Source organism: Tursiops truncatus, chromosome 14 (genome assembly GCF_011762595.2).
Source record: "Tursiops truncatus isolate mTurTru1 chromosome 14, mTurTru1.mat.Y, whole genome shotgun sequence".
Lineage (NCBI taxonomy): Eukaryota > Metazoa > Chordata > Mammalia > Artiodactyla > Delphinidae > Tursiops > Tursiops truncatus.
Genome location: NC_047047.1, coordinates 84,862,169 through 84,883,222, shown reverse-complemented (window position 1 = coordinate 84,883,222; position 21,054 = coordinate 84,862,169).

The window sequence follows — 21,054 nt, the reverse complement described above, 5'->3', positions numbered from 1 at the left end:
GGACCTCAGCTATGCATGTCAGCGTGGGTGGCACTCAAAAATATACTGCCGAGTGAAAAAAGGTATAATAGTATAGTTCCCACTTAAGCAGATGACAAAATAATGTATCAATCATGGAGACAGATAGCAGACACATAATAAAATTAGGCAAGAAAGCAAGGACTTTCAAATATAATTGATGATATATCATCCCTTCTCTGAGGGGAAGATGGTATTTGTGACTGGAAAGGGGCAACAGGATGCTTCAAACCATTGGCCAGACTTCTTTCCAACTCTGGGCTGTTTCTCGAGCTCAGGTGTTCATTTTTTACTATTATTCTTAAATGATATAAGTTCTATGTACTTTTTTGTCCATGTGATATTTTAAAAGTTAAACATTAACTACAAACATATTTTGTAATTTCAGAAGTGTATACTACAGATAATATTGCCATTTTTATGCCACAGGAGAATAAATTGTCAGGCGTTGTTTTCCATAATTTGAAATGTTCTACCAACTCAGTAAGCTGTTAAAGTAGGCCGAGTCTTTGGTGCTGTTGAAAATAATGAGAAAACCAATTCCATCACATTAAAGAATAAGGAAAACCTCGCCCTGTGCTGAGAAGCATAGAACCGCAGATTCAGAACAAATCTGAGTTCATCTAGGCCAAGCTGACATGACATACTGGAGCAATAGCTCTATTTCTTTTTACTTTTAATGCAACTCTTGTGATTTGATCTTATTTTATTTCTATATTAAATACGTTCAAAGATGAATGAACACATGTGAACTTCATTCTCTTAAACAGCAGTCATGACTCAGTCCCTACTATGTGCTCAGCATGGCACTTAGGCAATCAGGGAGAGAAATGAGATTCGGTCCCAGTCTTCAAGGAGGTCACTATGCTGTGGGGAAGGTAGGCCATGCTGTGGGAATCTGACAGCCCCGTTTGGTGAATGAAATGATACAAGTGTCTCTGGGAGCACAGGGTCAAACGTGGGAAGATAAAGGAATACTTTCCAGAGAAGAGAAGTTATGAGCCAGGTCTTTATTTATTTATTTTTTTTACAGTAAGTCTCAAAAGTCTTTATTTTATAAGGACCTTTCTATCATTATAATAAACAAATAGTCCCCCAGCAAAAAATGACTAAAAAACTCATAATTAAAGAACACATATCTAATTTCCAAACTTCTAAATTAGCATTAAAATATTTCTTCTTCTTTTCCCATGAGCCAGGTCTTGAAGGAGGGAAAAAGGAGGAGAAACCCTCCAGGAGAAGGTGGGTGCGAGGAAAAGGGTGAGATCACAAAGGGAAATGAGGCCAGAGCATAACAGGGCAAGGAGTCTCCAGGATTCGGATTTGGATGGAGACCTATTACAGGTTTCCTCTGCTCTCTGAAAGTAGAGCTTTCCTATGAGACCTTTTGTGCCAAAATGGCATAAAGCCAAGAAGCAGTTACCTCAGGACGCGTCTTGCTAAGGGAGGCACAGAACAAATTGAGATGAAGCACAGATGCTCACGGACACAGTTTGCAGCTCTGGTGGCTGGGTGCTGAGTGTGGTGCACGGGAAGGAGCTTGGCGCTTAGCGTCGCCTCGCTCCCTGCTGGGCGGCATGCCTCTGCAGCACTCCCTGCAAAACACACACGATGCTATTTTCCCTTTTCTCCTTTTTTCGTAAAAATGGAAATGCTCTTCGGATTTCTTTCAGTTAGTTAAAGCAGGTACTAGTGTAAGTCTTTCTTAAAAGCAAAGTGCTGTGGAGCAAACTTCCAAGTAGGTATGTTTGCCAAATAATAACTACGAGGGAGAGCCCAGAAGGACTTCTGACTTTTATTCTGTATCTGGGTATCTGGGAGTCACCTCAGGAACCTGTGGCTAACACTCAGGAGACTATCCCCATCCTGCCCTGTCAGCTGCCCACTGCGTGTCCTTGAGCAAGTCCTTGAACGTCACAGAATTCCCTCTCCTGGTCATCCTCTCAGCATCCACACAGGGTCTGGCTCCAAGGAAGGTGAGAACTGGGGTGGCAGCGGGAGAACAGACACAGAGCAAAGGACAGGGACGAGTGTCACAGCGGCGCGAGGGGATGCTGGTCCAGCCTTTGCCGAGATGTGCACATACCGACTTCTAGCGACAATGACCACAGGGGGGGCGATGCCGTTGCCCAGATGTGACCTAAATGCATCATGCTGCTTAGACCCTGGTACCAGGAAAGGCAATTACCTCAGCATAGAACGTTCGCAGTGAGATTGCGTGGGCTCTGCTCACCCCAGAGCCTCTGCTCTCCTCCTAACATCACAGCCGTGTGAAAACCATGTTGAAAAATGAACTCTGCCAGTGTGGTCAGCCATCCTGGGCTGATTTGTCTGGTGGACTTGAATTGTTCAAATCAATTAAGTCCAGCTGAGAAGTTCTCTTTCCAATGTCAGCGTCGTGTTAAATAATATCACGGGTCTTTGTCCTGAACAGTTGGTGTTCCTGGCCCCCTTTTAATCTTGAATCTGAGTTTTCGCAAGACTCTAACTATTACAGGTTCGGTAAGATAGTGCACCCTGAATGACTCAGTGGAACTTAAATTACTATGACTGCTGCTTGCCAGACACTATACCCGGAGAGTTGTAGACTTTTTTTTTTCTAATTTTCATAAAGATCCTATGAGCTGGTTATTAATAACCACATTACAAGATCAAACCGTGTGGCCTGGAGCACTGGAATACTTTTCTCAGAGCCATAAACTCGTAAAGGGGGCCACGGAGGTTCAATCCCTAGTTAACTAGTTAATACCCAGTGTTTTCTCTATTGTACATAGGGCCTCCCAACTTCAGGGAGCATTGATAGTTTTAACAAATTAGATTTAACAAATTAAATGATGCTATCCTCCTGGATGCCAGAACTGATCGCTTTCTTGCTTTTTAAGTCATTTACAGCTGAAAAACCCTAAGGTTATTCTGACAGATAAGCTTTGTCCCAAATGTGTTGTCCTTAGTGGCCAGGAGCTGCCCCCTGGGGTGGGGCACACTGACCTGGCAGGCTTTGAGGGGCTTCTGCAGGGGTGAAGCTGTATGCTGTGCGTTAGTCTGCATCACTGCTGGAATGGGAGCCTGGAGACACCTAGAGCAGTGGGAAGAGAGGGGGGAAGAGGAGCCTCCCAGGCAGCTCCAGCCGCATCTGCTGCTTTCCCACCGGTTCTGAGGCTCCAGAGCAGCCCTCATAGCAGAATGAGCTGATCTCTGAGGTTCAGACGGCCTCTTTGCCATGTTCTAGGTTCCTGGTCAACCACTAAGTTCTCTAGAACGTTGGACTATACACTCATTTTGATGGGGATCCAGGGCAAGAAAAATTCTACCTTTGAACCCATTGTACACAAACGCAAACAAATGTTTCACAACCGCACCATCTTGTGATGCACTCTAATATTTTCTTTTATTCTACTCTCTTCTCTCATACACTACTTTATTTAATTTTTAGGGAATCCTAGTCGTGACTCAGTAAACTGACTTCATGGCCCACTGGATCAAGGCCTGAAGTTTGGAGAATACTGCTCTAGAAGAACTCGGGATCCCTGGCCCCTACCTGCAGCCTAGATCCATCCCTGTGCACCTGAAGGAGAGCAGGGGGGGCCGACTTAGGGGTCCTCCTCCTAGCCCTCCCCCACCCTGTGCTCCTCTCTGCAGGATGCGCGTTACAACGTTTTTATCTGTCTGCATGTCCCTCCTCCCATTGGACCGTCACTTCCTTGAGAACAGAGCCTGGACTTTATTCATGTGACTGCATCCTATACCTGGTCCGGGTGTGGAACATACTAGGAACTCAATACACCTGTGCTGAACGAATGAGCATGGGGCCTCCCCTGGGGACTGCCTGTTGTGCGTGGGAGTTGGGGGGGGTCTTTCACAAAGAAAGCCACACGGGAGGGGAGCCTGTCCCACACTCCATTTAAAGCACCGCCCTTGCTGCATCCACGCTAACCCACACTCTTCCCTACTCCCTTCCCTGCTTTGTTTTCCACTTTAGAAATGATTGACGTCTAACAATATGTATATATTACTTACTATTTTGTTTATTGTCTTCCTCCATAGAATATAAGCTTTGAGAAGTCAGGAGTTTTTAGTCTTTTACTCACCGCTCAACAGTACCTGAGTATACTAGGGGCTCAGGTAACATTTGCTGGGTGAGTGAGCAAAAGAAAGAATCAATATTTTTCTGTAACAGAGGTTGTTGACTCCTAGGCTTTTGCTGACTGTTGGGCATTTGAAATGCAACACAAGAATCTCTGGGTAATATAGAAGTGGCTCGGGATCCAGGGCCAGTCCTCCTGGAATAATCCACCCTGGAGCACACAGTGAGGAGACCTTTGTGGGTCCCAAACAGCTCTGCCTTCCGAGGGGAAATGTAATTCCTTAGGCATGAGTGGTGGCCGTTTCTGGCACAGTCCTCACCGCATTCTTTGGAGAAACCAGGGCCAGAACTAGAATGAGACACATGCCAGTAATATGAATCCCCTTCAACCAATATTCTCTTAATATTTGTCCAAGCTTTGTTTAGAGGAGTGTTATTTGAAAGAAAGGCACAATAGTATTAATAAAAACATTAGAATAAAAATATTTAAGAAATCATAATTAAAGAGTGTTTTAGAGTTCTCACACGCTCAAATGTCACTGATCAGGATAGATGCCATATATTTCTTTTTTTTTTAAAGGAGAGTTGTATTATTTATTTATTTGTTTGTTTGTTTGTTTGTTTGTTCAGACTGTGTCACAGCACACGAGATCTTAGTTCACCCACCAGGCATCGAACCTGTGCCCCCTACAGTAGAAGGGCAGAGTCCTAACCACTGGACCTCCAGGGAAGTTCCAGATGTCATATGTTTCTTACGATAAATTCTTCCGTCCTCTTTCCATTGCTCCCTCTCTCCATTACTTCCTTCATTCTTTTTTATGCATCATTCACTCTATAACATATGTTGAGCATCTTAAAGGGCTCACAGAATAATGGGATAGAAAGACAGGTACACAGTACCATGTGGTGAATGCTGTAAAGGGGGCAGAGAAAAGGTTAAGGATTGAGCTTGCTACTTACAAAATGAAATTCTCTGTATAAATAGCAAATTACTTCCATTTAGTTTTCAGGCTGGTTGGTCCTCGGGGCTCTGAAGACAGCCTGGAAAAGAGACCTTTGTAAGGTTTATCGATGTGCATATCCAATGTGGCATTTAAGGTTGTAATCATTTAGAAAATAAAAACAAACATCTGCATTCTTCTCTTTCAAGTAAAAGTGCCCAAGTGTGGAATATGCCACATGACACTGTTCCTTTATTCAATTGATCAAATGGTTTGATCAATAGGCTGAAGATTGAAAGAAAGAAATCAATATACATGGGGAGAATTTAAAACTCTGTTTATATAATCAATTGATTAGGGGAATTGATTTGAAAGATACAAGCAGGAGGAAAGGACTTAGAAGTAAAGAAGGAGGAGAAAAACAGTTCACATCCTTTAGTGAAGAAAGAGGTAAATGTGGCTTGGGATGTTTGGCATAAAATAAATATGGAAAATGCAAAACTAAGAGTCGAGTTCAGTTTTTAAAAACATGCTTTCCATCGACATTTAGGGTATAATATGTTGTAAAAACATACATTTTCATTGTCGTTTCTAGTTGCTTGTGGTTTACTACCAGGCAGTGCTGGGCAGTGGAAAAGACTCAGAGTTTAATTTTGGAAGATTACATCAGTCATGCTGCTTAGTCAAAAGCAGCAGAGAGCGACTCTATCTGGTGTGAGCAGAGAAGGAATCTATGGAGAGGTCTCTAGAAGGATTGTCTGAATTGAACAGTCAGCCAACACAGTACCTTCGAGCTTTGGCTGACTCATCCAGGGTTACAAGGACCGCTAAATGACCTAGCTAAAAGTTCATTTCAAATATCATTGCTTCTCCTTATGGGAACCTTCCTTCTTTGGGTACTAAAACCTTGAACTAAGCAGAACCCAGAGTCCCAGAGTGACGAATCACGTTTTTTTCGGTGCATCACTGAATGTGCTAATGAAGTCTTCATTCCTGTTTCCACCTTGCTTCCTAGAATCATGTGTCCTGGCCGTGGGGAAACAGCTGTACTGGTTATGTAGGAGACACCTGCTGCCCTCACAAGGTTTGCAACTGCAACAGTTCATTCCAGCTTCGAAAAGCAACTGCTACTGGGAATGGGGTATTTGATAACACTAGTCAATCTCATGAGCATTAACTTGGTTGTTTCTATCTCACCATGGAGTATATTGTTGGGCTGAAGAAACGTTAGGAGTCCTAACAGGATGGTGTTAAACCCTGTGTACACCAAGAAAAGCAGTCATATACATGTACGTTTATATGTATATATGTATATAAATATTTACATATATTTTTTTGAAGTTCCACTGTGCTCAGGTAGCAAACAGTAATGACAGTTTATATATGTGTGTGTGTATATATATATATATATATATATATATACACACGCACACATACATATATATTGTGTGTATATATACACATACATATGTATGTATGTGTTACATATAAGATATATATAGATTTAAGTCAGAAGAAAGAATTGTTAGAAGTAAGAGTAAAGGGACAAGGGAAAACAATTTTACTAGACATCTTTGTAAGAATTTAAACATAGCCCGCCTTTTTGTTTAAGTGAATTGGGCCCAAGAATATCACACAAGATGAAAGAATACTGTCATCCGTCTTTTAACAAAGTGAGATGGTCCAGGCTTTTGGCACAAAATCTAGGTGATGAAGTCTTCCCTGTTTATGAATAACTCAATTATGATATTGTATTTCCACTCAAGGGTCCGTAGTATGAGCTTTCACTTATACAATCCATTTCACAATCAACAGTAGATTCTAAAGCTGTGCTACTAATTACATATGGCTATTGAAATTTACATTATCTGAAACTATTTAAATACAAATAAAAATTCAGTTCCTTGGTCACACTAGTCAAATTTTAAGTGCCGATAGCTCTAAATGGCCCGTGGATTCTTTATGGCCAGTGCAGGTATGGAACGTTTTTTCTCACAGCAAAAGGCCTATTGGACATCAGTGCTGAGGAATGCTGCTACCTGTGTTTTGCACGTATTTTCTGCTTCGTTTAAAAATTGTGAATTTGTTTTTTTTTTTTCTTTGCCATTGATGGAAGAAAATTTCCATGGATCTATTGGACCTCTTCAAGGCTTGTGAACCAAGGCATCGGTTGTGTTCCCCAAGTCTAACTTTTCAAGGATTTTTTTTTAAAATTAATCTTTGCTGGAGTATAGTTGCTTTATAATGTTGTGTTAGTTTCTGCTGTACAGCAAAGTGAATCAGCTATATATATACATATATCCCTCAGGGATAATTTTTAGTGAACAACCCTGAAAGACAGAAAGAGTTCTTTCGCCAAAGAAAATGCCAAGTTTCTTTACTGTTCAAGATGATAAAGGTAAGGTTTCTCTTTGTGGCCAAAGCTGGGTTTGCTTATATTATTATAAAGACTTTGTTTTCCCAGAGCTTGGCGTTCCCAAGCTCTGATACTCCTACTGAGGTCTTCCACAATGCCTGTGGGGTGAGGGGGCAAGGGGAGTCTGTACAATCATGACCTATGCTGTGTTCTCTCCATTGAGGAATAGTCTTTTGTCTGGGATCTAGGGTCCCATGTCTTCTGCAAGCGACCATGAAACTGTGGTCGGCCAACTTGGTAGCTCACAACTGTGGTAGAATCTTAGACCCTTTATGATTTTTGATAGTCATTAGTGGCAAAATGAACAATTTTGAATTATTGCCTATGTTCAATGAAAGCTATAAGCAGACTACATAGATGGTATCTCCAGCTTTATTTTATTACTTCTTGAAAGATGGTGCAGTTCCTGAAGGGTGACAGTTTATTTCAGCATTGTATCATCTTTCTAAGCGATTCTGTCTTTCTAATGATTTCTTATCACTGTAGTGTTTTTTGGCCGAGCTGCAAATAATTGATAAGTGATGAAATAATTCCTAGGACAATAAAACATTAAAATGTTTCACAAACTAAGAAAAATAAGATAACTAAGATCACATATTGTATTTTAGGTTTATAAATGGATCCAATGGACCCAGATGATAATTGCAAGGTAGAATGTTTTATTCTATCTTTCAAAAATGTGTAAAATTTCTCTTTGTTCTTTGGGAGATCTTAAGAAAAAAAATAGAAGCCATGAGAGAGTTATCCTTACACATTGTTAGAAGTGCTGAAGAACGAAACTTCAGTGGATCTGGATGATATACTGAAGGTTCAGGAAGCCATGGATAATGATGAGAAAGCAAGCACATGCTTCTCCAGATGAGGTATTCTTCCACTCACGACAAGTCACAACCTTTCTGTAAGGAAGCGTTGAATGTGGTTAGCTAACCTCTGAGAGTTCATAGCTCATCTTTGCTGTTGGCCAACTACGCACTGAGAAGTAGCCGTATTTGGGTCAGCTTTAGTGAAGGATGTTCATGTTGCCGAGTCCATGTTCCTGTCAATCAGTGCCCAAGTAGTCACCTTTACCTTCAGCCTATTGGGCCAGCACTGGTTGGCTGGAAAAGTAAATTGCCTGATATTTACAGAGGAGATCAAATTGCCCCCACAATTATTAAAAGCCTCATCTACAATGGGAGATTTTGGTGACCACTTAGATGAGACCCAATCTGGTCCCTTGTCCAGGGGTAATGCACACTACGGAGAGCAGTCATTAAGCGATTTTCAAAGATGCTGGGGCTATGGTAACTGATGACTTCTGCAAAGCCTTTGTGTAGGAAAGAGTTTTAGGCCTTCCAAAAAGACATAGTTTGGTGGCAGATGGGCAGGTTGTCTATGACATATACTTGTCAACAATCCTGCCACCCTAAATCTTTGATTTCCTCCTCTACAGTTTTCTAAGAAATTTCTGGCTTCTCAGTTTTATTTTAGATGGGCTAGAATTATATCCCGGACTTATAAAACAACTGGTCAACCAATTAGAGCTACTTCCAGTTGCTCCAGATAGCACATTGAAAGTAGAAATTTATTGTTGCTGTTGTTATTATTATTATTACACCCATGTGATAACCACAGCCTAGTATAAGCAAGGGGCTGGCAAACTCTTGCTAAAGGGCTAGATAGGACATATTTTAGGTTCTGCAGGCCATGTGAGCTCTATCACAACCACTGAACTCTGCTATTTTAGTATGAAGTAGTGGCCATAGAAAACTTGTAAATGACATGATCACAGCTGTGTTCCAATAAAACTTTATTTACATTACCAGGTACTTGGTCAGTGTTGGCCAATGATCATTATTTGATGTCTTGTAGTCTAAGCTCCTCAGATGATATTCTGGCAAGCTTTGCTTCAATTGTCATCAAAGTAAATTAACAGGGACTTGCAATCATGTTAGTTTTAAAGATTCTCCTCTAGAACTTGTGTTTATAGCAACCCTGCCCTGGAGAATGTCGGAGTCTGACTCTTGCTGTAGATTTGTAGACAAATAGTACAGGCAAGGTTGCAACATGAGACAGAGCATGTCTTTGCAAAGAAATCTCTCTCTGGGTCCTCAATTTAGGGGGGAATAGTCCCCCACAATGAGCAGGAGGACTTGCCTTTGTTGGCAAGAGAGGCTTAGGAGAGGTCAAAGGGTAAAGATATTCAGAGTTTTCCATATTCTCTTGTATGCCCTCATCCAGCTCTCGGAGTGTCATAGTTTCCTAGCTAATGCCCTAACTTTCAGTAAGAGACTTCACAACAATATAAGTTCAGTGTAAAATAAACCAGCCACCTGAAGATTAAAGTCTGTTGGTTTTTACCCGACACATCCCTGCAGCTGCACTGGACAATTGTTCTTTCACATGGTTGTTGAATTCCCCGGTGCTCAGCCCACATCTTGACCAAAGTATTCACTCCTTTGGAATTTTCACTTTCTTTTCTCAAGTGAGAATAACCGGCACCATTTTAAGTGGCCAGGCAGCCTGAGAGGACTTGAACCCCTCATGCTCTCTAATACGTCTGTGACAATGACTGCTGTTCCTCCCAAAGCCTTGGCAGGAATGTGCATCTCATTCTTGGTGCCTACGATTAATCATTTCATCAAGGGCTTTATAATGTCCCACCAGAGTCCTTTCTTAACACCAGTTGAATATTTGTTAGGTAACCACAGCAGTCCCAAGTACCAATTCCTAGTTTCTATGATTTCCTTGAGTCTATTATTTATAAGCTCTCTTGGTACAAATTTCTGTATCTAGCAAAACACTTGATGGCATCCAAGAGAAACCAATAATGTTTGACTTAACTAGACAGAATATGTAGTGAATGTATTCTGGGAGCTCATGGAGAGGCCAAGGAAGCTGGGACAACCAGGTTCAGAAACTGGGCAGGGAAAAGGATTCCAGGAGGGAGGTGAAACCACAGACCAATGCAGGACTGTGGTCCAGCTCAGTATGCCCACTGTGACCACTGCAGCTGACCACAAGACACAACAGTTAGAATTTATGGCCAGATACACTATTGAGGCCATGAAACCCTTTCTTTGACAAACAGGTCTGGAGTGAACACGTAGGTTGAAGAGGCAAGCAACTGCATTGCTTAGAGAGATCTTTGACTCTTGGTTCCATGGAAGAAGAAAATCTGGTAAATTTCCTGCCCAAAGTTTTGTTTTTAGATAAGTTTGAATGACATTTATTAGTGATATTAAAATATTTATATCCTAAATTAAAAAAATATGTTGCATTTCATTACATAAAGGATATAGCCTAATTCACAAAATAATTCTCTAAAAATGTCAAGCTGTATTCATATATTATTCATTCAATGTAGAACATTTTGCAACAGGTTGTATTTAATCTGTTTCCTTTCCTGTAGTGGCTCTAAGTGAGGGGGAATCACATGGTCCCAGAGATGAGTAACCACGAGGTTTCCAGAGCAGTCAGCAGGATTTCTAAGATAATAATTCTTTGTTTAATTAGAGTGCCTTTAAATAAGCCTGCCATGAGTCCCTACTTCCCTCTGCCTCACATCTGACCGTTTTTCTCATTTTCCATGGCCCTATAAATACCTAAATGTCACTTCTTAGAGTTTTTCCTTATGTACTTAGTTTCTGCTGAGGAGAAGTTTAAGACACTTTATAGCAGTCAGCCCAGGGCTCCGAAAGTCTGGTTTCTCTCTCCTTTAGCCTGTGCTGCTGAGTCGTGCTGTGCCCTTGGGAAGTGCCCTAAGCCTGCTGGGGCTGGTTTTCTCACCCACAGGAGGAGGGAGCCGCCTTCAGAGTTACAATTCTATAAATAGTCTTTTATGAGGGCTCTTAACATGCCTGGTAGGTTATCTCCATCACTTGATTACCTAGCATCTTGCTTCTTTAAACAATATTCCAACAGATGTTTCTTTGAGTAGCTCCTTTTGTGGGCCTTCTAGAAACTCCTGTTCACCTTCACATTGCACAGCCAGCTTCCTGCGCTTCTGTGGGGTGGTGTAGAGCTCTGGGTCTGAGGGTAGATGATGGAGCAGTCAGACCAGCCTGCACCAATGGCATCTAATACTATAAAGCTTGTTTCAGGAAAGCACCAGACAGGAAGCTTGAAGCAGAGGTAGGTGTACATGAACGTTTCTTCCTGTGTATCTGCCTGCCCACTCAGCCAGCCTCCGTTATTACATGTTTAATGTCGTAATTAAAACCCAATGATATCTCACCTTTTTCTTTTCTTTTTCTTACTCTAACCCCTGATTTTATTTATTTGTGATTAATTAATTTTTTTTAGGTGGGTGGATAAGTTTTAGTTTCTCAAAATTATGCAGGTAGAGAAACCAAACACCATTTTCAGGTCCACCCAGCTTCTTGTTTCAGCTTCCCAAAGAGTCCCACATTTTAAGTTTTGTATGTCATTATTTCCATTCAATATTTCTAGAATTTCATGCTTACATCAGCCTTCTGTTCTATTTTAAGTATCACTGAGTGTCTTGACTACGGAACTCAAAGTGAAAGCTCTGGCATCTTCCTTTCTCACATTCCCACCTAATTTCCTTTCCTCAATGCACTTACAATGGCAAATGTCAATTTTTACTTATATCAGTATTCAGTGTTTACATTACGATGTCTATATTATTTATAGCTGATTTATGTGTTGTAGTGATCACATTTTTATGATGTTCCCCCACCTCCCAGAATGAATAATTTCCCTTTCTTCTTTCTTTTGCTTGGTTGTTTATGTACCAGTTACTAATTCAGCTTCTAACTTTTCCCAGAATGTACATCTCTGTAATAATGTAACCCCATCAGGATTCTATCATTGTTCTCTTCTTACTGGGGGCTTTCCCTTCCTGATACTATGTAGACATGATCACACACTCGGATGGCTGCTCAGCTGACCTTGGCAAGCATCAAGCTGGACCAGTGTCCCTAACCTCTGCTCTCCCAGATCCGCTACTGGAGCCTGTGTTGTCCTCCTCATTGGTTCACTTTCTTAATTTTCATTATGATTCACAATTGATTTGAGAGTTGGTTAGTAAAGACTTCTATGCTGGTAATTATTTCTCCCCAATTTTAAAGGCATCTATTGATTGTCTTCCAGCTTCTCTGTTGTTTTTAAGAAAGTCCAACATTTTTGCAACTTATGATTCTGTGCAAAGGACTTGTTATCTTCAAATGTTAAGAGAAATGTTAGCTGCAAATTTGTAAGAACAAGGCACTAAGATGGTGACTGGAAGCTCTGTAATATGGTTGAGATTGTTGGGTGATGAATGTCAGACTCTGCTCTGCCCTGGGCGGTCCATTTCTCCAAGCAGCTATCAACAGTAAGGTCTCTGTTGGACGAAAGGTCCACTTCTCCCTGAGGAAGATTATACTCTGAGTATATAATGCTGGATGCCAGTAGTTTTGCAGCTCCAGGAAGGAGACAAGGATTAGATCTCACAGGTTGGTATTTTGATTTTCACTTGATCATCCTCATTTTGGTACTGACCCTGCCCTTACCTGTCCCCTACATCTCTGTGTCTAGAATATGCATTAACCTTTCTTTCTTCTGAGGTTGGAGAGGGGCAGGCCTGCTGGAGGACACCAGCACATGGAGCCACTTCAAGTCCTCTCTCAGTCCATTTGTCCTGTCCTTTCAACCTGCCCAAAGCTCCCTTGTACTTCCAGGTTCCTTGCACCTCCAAAGTCCTGAGATTTTCCTGGCGACCTGCTCTGTGGTCTATCCTACTTCTTGACTTGATTCTGCATCTTGAGTCTTCTATATCCATCATCTCTTGCCCATCAGTTTTCCAACATCCCTTTCTCCCCAGTATGTGTTGCCATTGCCTTTTCTCCAATTCTCCTTGTCCTTGATAGATCATACATCTTCCATCCTTTTACTACCTTTGCTTTCATCTTAATAAGCCTGCAGGGATGAGCGAGGACAGTGCCTGTGCTCCACCTGCACCACTTAAACAAACTTATCTCTCACTTACTAATTACTCAAACCTGCAGATTAAAGTTGATGCAGTCCTTTCTCTTCTTAGTCTCATTCCCTTCCATCCTTCCTTCCTATCTTCTAAGATTGTCTCTCTTAGATTAGTAATATACATAGTCCATCCTTTAAAAATCTTTTCTACACATATATATCTATAATTAATATATAACCTCATTAAAAAATGAGCAAAGGATCTGAACAGACATTTCTCTAAAGAAGACATACAGATGGCCAACAGGTATATGGAAAGATGTTCAACATCATTAATTATCAGGGAAATGAAAATCAAAACTGCAGTGAGATGTCAATGCATATCTGTTAGAGTGTCAATTATAAAAAAAAAGACAAAAGATAACAAATGTTTGTGAGGATATGGAGAAAAGGAAAGCCTTGTACACATTTGGTGAGTGTGTAACTTGGAGTAGCCACTAACGAGAACAGTATGGGGCTTCCTCAAAAAATTAAAAGAATAGAACTACTGTGTGATCCAGCAGTGCCATGTCTGAATATACATCCAAAGAAAATGAAGTCATGCTCTCAAAGAAATATCTGCAGTCCCATATTTATTGCCGCATTAGTCACTAGAGCCAAGACATAGAAACAGCCTATGTGTCCACTGACGGATAGATAAAGAATGAATATATATGCATACTTTGTGTGTGTGTGTGTGTGTGTGTGTGTGTGTGTGTATGTGTGTGTGTGTATACACACACATGCAATGGAACATTATTCAAACTTAAAAAGAGAGAAATCCTGCCTCTTTTTTTTTTTTTTTGTGCCGCACGGCATGTGGTATCCTAGTTCCCCTACCAGGGATAGAACCCGCGCCCCCTGCGGTGGAAGCCTAGAGTCTTAACCACTGCACCGCCAGGGAAGTCCTAGTCCTAAAAAAAGAGGGGAATTCTGCCTTTTGTAACAACATGAATGAACCTGGAGGATATCATGCTAATTAAAATAAGCCAGACAGAGAAAGACAAATGCTGTATGCTGCTACTTATATGTGGAATCTAAAACAAAAGAACAAACAACAAACAAACAACAACTCATTCTAATTCATAGGCTCAAAGAGTAGAATGGCTGCCAGGGTTGGGGAGTGGTGGTGGGAAATGTAGAGGTGTTGGTCAAAGCAAAGAAACTTGCAGTTATAAGATTAATAAGTTCTGAGGATCTAATATACAGCTAGGTGACTATAGTTAATAATACTGTATTGTATACTTGAAATTTGCTAAGAGTAGATCTTAAGCATTCTCACCAAAAAACCCCAAAAAGATAACTATGTGAGGTGATTGATGTGTTAATTAGTTTGATTGTGATAATCATTTCACGATGTAGATGTATATCAACTTATCACATTACACACTTTAAATATATTACAATTTTATTTGTCAATCATACCTCAATAAAGCTGGAAAAATTTTTTTAATTAAAAAGTAAAAGACGTTTCTCCTACTCCAAGTCAAAGGGTAGAATTAAAACCCAGGGTAATACCAGAAGAGGATCAAAAATTCTAACACACATAGCTCACTGCTTGCCCCACAGGCTGGGGCAGAGTGTTTGAAAAAGGACTACACATGGTTACATTTCTATCTGGAAAATCCAGCAATTGCCCAGAAGTATTATGAATAACTGAATTTCTGGCAAAATTAATTTCACCAGTTTCCGTGATTTATTTTCAATGTTAGCCCTTTGATTTTGAAAATACTTTTCAAATTCATCTGCCCACTTTCTTGCCCTATTATGTATCACTTAGTGCACTGTTAAAACTCCTGTTCGAGGGAAGTCTGGTACCCAAGAGAGGGATTTGGCAGGTCCTCCGGAAACGGGCTAGGCTGTGGAGCGGAGGCCAGTGGTGAGTTGGGCTGATATTGATATCTCAATCAGAAAAGTCTGCGAGTTATTGGGCATATGCAGGGCCTCAGAGGCACTCTATCTAACCTCAGTCATGGCTTTCCAGAACTGTGTCTGGGGATGCAGATGGTAGAAATCATGGTCCAGAATAATTTGACTACAACATAGCCTCTGGAATTTGTTTTTTGTTGCTACTGCTTTGGTCCAAATCATTGAGATTTTTGCAAGTGTGTTTTTTCGGTTTCTCTTCCTTTTTCTTCAAACAATCCATCTAATTGGGCCTCCAAGTCATCTCCCAGGGCTGAAGGCAGTGAATGCCTCTGGATGATCATTCAGGGATTCTGGGATTGGAGAGCAATTTGGACCATGAGGGGGAACAGACACCTCCCCTCCATCAGCCTGGGGACTTCACTGCCTTTCTTAGACACTAAGCATTTTAATATCTTAAGGATAATACTTAGGTGGGGAGCGGATTGAAGAAAGAAAGGGAATGGACACAGAGAGATGGGAGTGGTAAAGATAAGGGTCTCTGACTTCTTCAAAGCCTGGCCTTAGATCTGCATGAGCCTGCCCCATGGCCCAGGTGACCCACAGGTGGGAGCCTCTGAGCTGCGTTTAGTCAGCAGGAGTCACTGTCCATGAGAGGGGCAGACTGAAAAGGCTCACATCTCCACTTCTTACCTGTTGATGCTTCATGATATTAATAAACAGTAAATCCCGAGCTGTTAACATGCAGCAGTCCTACACATAATACAAACCAATTTATGCCATTTCAAGCCATAGGGACCTATCATATCAAATAACACAGTTTGTAAAAGACTTTCAACGTAAAGGACCTCAACTGGATTTTTGGCTATGCTTTTTAAAGATCAACAATAAAAGTTCATGGAGCAAGGAATACAATCTCTGCTGGGAAGGCCAGACACAAGCAGCCCACATCATGCTTTTTCCTTCTACCCTAAACTTCGCAGGGATACATGTACAGACAAAGGTGGTTAAAGGTGCAGAGGAGACAATGATTTCCTGTATAGGATAAGATAGTTTATAGCATTTTTTCATGGAGAGTTCAGTGTGACCTTTCCTTTGTGTGACCTGATGACTGTAGAAAATATGCCCACGGAATTGTTCATTTAGAGGAGAGCTATGGTCAAATTAGACATTGTTATGGACTGAATGTTTGGTACCTGCAAAATTTGTATATTGAAGCTTTAACCCGCAATATGTTGGTATTAGAAAGATGGGCCTTTGGGAGGTAAGTAAGTTTATATGAAGTCATGAGGGTGGGGTCTCCATGATGGAATTAGTGTCCTTATAAGAAGACGAAGAGAGACCACGTCTCTCTCCATCATGAGAGGACACAGTGTGAAGGCAGCCATCTGCACACCACGAAGAGGCCTCACCAGGAAACAGATCTGCCGGCACCTTGATCTTGGACTTCCAGTCTCCAGAACTGTGAGAATAAATGTGTCTTGTTTAAGGCCCCCAGTCTGTGGTGTTTTGTTATGGCAGCCGGCAACAACTAAATTTACACATAAAATACTCCAGTGGGGAGTGGAGGCAACTCCCAATTCCTACTCCAAATAGTAATTTTCAAAAGAGAAAATATTGAGCCCCACTTTTGTGTAAAAAAATATAGACAGAGGTTGACAAAACCAAGATCAAAAACTGCATTCGCAGTTATGTAGGACATTTGACCTAAAATGACCAGACTGGTAAAAAATAACTTTTATGATTTCAAGTCTTTATTTTTCTCTTTCCTTTATTGAAAAATCCTCTTCATGCCTTCCTCCTCCATTTTCCAGTAAAATTCTGTGAGCGTCAAGCCTTGCTGGGGACTGTGAAAGATTTAATTATTCATTAGGGCTAAGCAGCTGGCTGCTTCCAGGTTACTGCTTACACACTTCCTGTCCTTTCAACGTTTTGAAAGGTTGTTTTCTAGGGATTATAACTCATCTTTTAAAATGTTTAATATTTTACTCATTAGGAAATTGGCTCATAGCCAAAGAGCAATGTTAAAAAATAGTTAAAATGCATATAACAAGTGGCTTTTATTGGAAGTATTTCAAACAGTGTATATGTTTTGTTCAATCGTCTGACGGACCATAAGTAATTTAAAGTCACTGCCATATATGCTGAGGGTGAGGAGATGGGGGCCTCATGAAGGTCAGAAGGGCTTGGTCAATAACATCATCCACGGAGAGGAACGTCTCTTGAGAACAATAGAAAGAAAGCAGCGTTGGTTGCAGTGAGCATACCTTAAATGTAATCCTGGTTTTGCCACTCTTATCTGTAAATCTTACACAAAGTAAGAAATAAAGGTACAAAAACTCCCAGAGCCCACGGACCAGCAGTACTGCTATCTACCTCGTAGGGTTAGTGTGCAGTGATGTCTGCGTGGCCAGAGTTATGCTGGCCTTGAGCTGGTCCTGGAATTTGCTCGTGGGATGAAGTCAGGCCAGAACTGACTGGCATGTGGTCCAGGGTCACGGCGAGGACACTGTCTGTGATGGATTCAGGTGTGTATGCACATGTCAGCAGGGTCCAGTAGCTGTAGAGAATGGCCAACCCAAATGCATTTCCAGGAAGGACTACTCAGCGTGTGTCTTTCAGGCTGGGCAGCCATGTGGCCATCAGTCAACACTGAAATATAATAAGCGCCTTACAAATATAAGTTGCCCACAAAACAGTCCGATGCAGGTCTGGGGAATATTCTGGGCTGCTCTCCTCCGAGCAGTGACTCAGAGATCCAGGATCCTTCCACTCTGTGACATGGCTTCCTTCAATGTGTGCCTTACTTGGCACCAGAACAAGAAAGAAAGGGCACAGAAGGTTGTGCAGTGCAGACCTGGAAACAGCATACATTACTTTTGCCCACGTTTCATTGGCTGGAACTCAGCCACGTGGCTCTAACCCTGTTGAAAAGGAGGTCTGGAAACGCCATCTTCCTTTGTATCTAGGGAGGATGTGGGTGGAGAGCACCAATCCAATCTCCGCCACAGTCTTTCCTCTGGGCACCCTTTCACTTTTGCTCCCATTCACAGGACAGAGAAAGCCCCCTCCCAAGGAGACACCCCAACTCTCCATCCAGTCCTGGGCATCCTCAGCTCTTCCTATCAGGCCCAGACGGGCTCTTCTGGTTTTGTCAAAAGATAAAAAATACATGTTGTCAACTCATTAAAAATACAAATTGTCCCAACGTACCCCATACATAAGGATGGAATGGAAACAGGAAAACCAGAAGGGGGAGATGAGAGACACACAGCACGCTCTGCATCAGCACAGCTGGGTAGCCCACTGAGAAGACATGTGGATTGCCCACCTTGGGGGCGGGGCCCCTTAAATCAGGCCTATTGGCATTTCCTGGGAGAAGTGCCCTTCAACTCCATTGTCTGGGAGTCCCTTTCTCCTCGTGAGTCTCCAGGGCCACACTGGGAGTGGGTGTTCAGGAGGGTGCCATTTGCGGTGTCTATAATCTCCAAATCCTGCCTATGACTGGTGAAAAACTAGAGGTCCAAGGATTATTGTTTTGTCTTGCACAGTAAAATAATTTTTAAATGGACTTACAGTGTCTTTGGCAGTAAATTTTCTCAAAAATTTAGTTGGTTTCTTTCTGATTTATTTGCTACTGGTCAGTTCATTTGTCAAGAACTACGTCTATATGTTCCCCAAATATAGACCCCAAATCTGCTTCATTTCTTTGTGTTTACCCTGGTGTGTTTCTCTTCTAACTTAATGTCTTTACTCTGAGGCCAGCTGCAATAATAGATTGAGATACAATTTTTTTTTTTTTTTTTTTGGCTGTACACGGGCCTCTCACTGTTGTGGCCTCTCCCATTGTGGAGCACAGGCTCCGGACGCACAGGCTCAGTGGCCATGGCTCACGGGCCCAGATGCTCCGCGGCATGTGGGATCCTCCCGGACCGGGACACGAACCCGTGTCCCCTGCATCGGCAGGTGGACTCTCAACCACTGTGCCACCAGGGAAGCCCGAGATACATTTTTAATCTGAGTTTTTCACTGAGTCACTATATTCATCTTAAAAGTTATCCTGGGATTTTGTTGTTCAAGTCTTTTAAATTTCATGTCTCATGTTTTAAGACATAGTTGTGAGCTTTTTCAACTCAAAAGCCCATGAGTTTCTGGATGCTCTCCAGTCCCTTTCATTTCTTTTGCAAATTGCCTAATTTTTTTTCTCTTTTCAATATTATTATTTTTTTATGAAAAATGTCTAACATGCAGCACAGTTGAAAGAATTTTACAGTGAAGATTCATACACTCAGCATCTAGATTCCATAAAGAGTTGACTGTATTTGATATACTACACCTCTATCCATCTTGATTTCTTCCTGAGCTCACCTCATTCTGGTAACACCTTGTACACACAGCCAATTATAGGCAGCACACACACATGCTCTGATATTTCCCACCACCTCTCTTGGAGGGAACAGGCGGGGTCACACGCGGCCTGCCTTCCCAGCCACTGCAGGTGATTGTTAACCAAGTGATTTCCCACTGCTCACCCTGTCTCCATCTTTCCTGTCTGCAACATCAACTTCCTGCTACTTGAATACTTATACGTGGCACATATATTACCTTTGTTATTATAATAGCCCTGCATTCCAGTGTGTCAGTTTCCAGCAGCGAAATAATGTTGCAGGGGAAAGAAAAGGAAAAATCCTGGCAATCACAATGCCTTAACTCAACAGAAGTTTGTTGTTGGCTTGTGTCATGGTTCAGTGCAAGTCAGATGGCTTTCCTTGGCTCTGTCTCAAGGGTGGCAGGGCCCGTCCACCTCAGGGCACAGCTGTCTTCACAGGGAACACTTGGAAGGCAGCATATCATATTTTATCTCCAGGTATGGATGTGGTGCACACCCTTTTGGCCAGAACCCAGACAGAATCCCTACCCTACTAGAAAGAAGCCCTGGGGAACAGTCTCCTTCTTTCTTTGTGCCTAAGAAGAGGAAATTTGGTTGGTGAGTGTATTAGTTTCCTGGGTCGGCCAAAGTACCACAGATGGGGTGACTTAAAACTACAAAAATTTATTCTCTTACACTCTGGAGGCTAGATACCTAAAATCAAAGTGTTGTAGGGTGTGCTCCTGCAGAGGCTCTGGGGAAGAATGTGTTGGATCCTTTTCTCTTAACTTTTTGTAATGACCAGCAATCCTTAACATTCCTTGACTTACAGCTGTCTCGTTCCAATCTCTTACTTCCGTCAAAACATGGTCATCTCTCTGCCTGCCTCTTTTCTCCTCGCCTTATAAGGGCAGCAGTCATCTTGGATAAGATGCTCCCAGTAACTTCCATCTGCCAAGAGCCTATTTCCAAATTAGGTCACACTGACAGGTATGGGGGTTAGGAATTGAACATACCTTTTGGGGGGATATATTTCAACTCACAACAGTAAGTATCTGGCTAGTCTCATTATAAGATTCTAATAACGAATTGTTCTTCCACATGAATGAAATTGGACCTTGAAGCCAACCTGGGAATAAGGAAGAGTAAGTTCCAGGTACCAACAGGGTGGTCAAAAGCTTATGTTGAAGGAACTTAAAAAGGCTAAGATGTACAGAGGCCAGGGGAGTGCTATTTTCTGTCATCTCTACTAAATTGTCACTCAAGTGTGGTTTTAGGGCAGAATGAGAGTCTCTGTTCAAAATATATATTTTAATGTTACCTATAACCCAGAGGAACGATTTACTATAGGGATGTTTGACGACTCACAGCAGAAATCATGGTGAGGGAGGTGAGTAATGCAGGTCTCACTCAGGTT